A 1,567-nucleotide genomic window follows, 5' to 3' on the forward strand; every position below is an offset into this window, starting at 1 on the left:
TTTATTTTCATTTTAAATCAAACTTTACCTGACTCACTCCTTGTGGGAATATGTTGGTTCCTTTATTCCTTTATTTAGATACCCTTTAGCCCGTAGGGCTAGTCTACCAGGGTTCGAACATACAAACAACGCAAACATACATGTACATATATACATAACAGATAAAAACATTCACAATCATAAAAAAACTATCAACTTGAGAATGCATGATGGTAGATTGCCTTTTTAAATCGTGAAATGTCGGGCAGGGATTTGATGTGTGACGGTAGTACATTCCATAGACTGATGGCACGGTAGAGAAAGGTTCGCTTTTTTTAAAGTTTGTTTTTGGGTTTGGGGTTCGAATCTAGACCACCAGATACAAGCATATTGCAGCCCGTACTTCAACATGTTACAAAAACCGATCAGTTACTCAACACTGACAGGGCCAGGAGCGAAAACAGGACATTTTAGTTGAGATCGACTACACGAAGTAGTCTCTGTTATTATGCCGCTAAAAACATATCACACAACGCGACGGTTCATCTATAATTGCTGCGCATTACTGGAGGGCATACAACGCGACGGTTCATCTATAATTGCTGCGCATTACTGGAGGGCATTTCAACTCGTTTTACCATATCCATGCTGTATAATAGCACCTGTATGGTTCCATTGTTTAAACGATGTATGGTTCTAGTGTTTAAACGGTGAACATTTGTCCTGGTTATGCCAGTAGTTTTTATGTGTGGAGTAACTTTGCAACTCGACTGCCAGGCCCCAGAAGCAAATATGTCTGGCATGGGGAGAACTACTAGTGCTCAACATGAACCATTTCATCACCCATGTGTCTACCTGAATCTATCAGAGTGCAGACAGAATAGATAATACCCATACAGAAATCAGTTCTTTAATATCGTAGTGACTACAGGGACGCACTGTTCGGGGATATGAGGGTGGAAATGATTTTATTCTCATAAGAAAGAGATATTCAACACTGCTTTAAGGAAGGGCAATACTTGTAAGAGTATGTGACGAACAATGTGAAAAAAGAGGTTGAAAATTGTGAAATTCAGGACAGTTTGAGTCGTTCCCTTAACAGGTCCCACGGTGATTTTCCCTGACCCTCTCGTGGGTCTTTCGTAACGCACGAAACACGTTGCGTCGTGGCAGTCCCACGTGAGTTCGTGGCTTATGCAAAAATACGCCAACGTAATTGTTCTCGATCTTTCTGAGCTATTGCGACATTTTCTCAAGCTGGAGCCCGCCGATTGGTTACATTCGTCACATGACTGATCTACTGCGTGTGCTTGTCGCATATGCAAAATTACGCCGACGCAGTTTCCCACGCTTTCCAAGCTGTAACGTCATTTTCCAACCCACCTATTGGCTACATTTGCCAAGTGATTTGTCCGTCCATGTGTATAAAATCCCCCCACTGACAGCCGCCATCATCCTTCTTAGGACAGAACGTATCCGTGTGTGCGAGAGACGTCCAGAGCAGATCACGACAATCCTGACGAAACTTAGGTTTTCAGGTGAGTTCAAAAATTTATCTTTTGTGGTGAGTTCCAACTCTTATCTTTTG

Source organism: Branchiostoma floridae, chromosome 6 (assembly GCF_000003815.2).
Source record: "Branchiostoma floridae strain S238N-H82 chromosome 6, Bfl_VNyyK, whole genome shotgun sequence".
NCBI lineage: Eukaryota > Metazoa > Chordata > Leptocardii > Amphioxiformes > Branchiostomatidae > Branchiostoma > Branchiostoma floridae.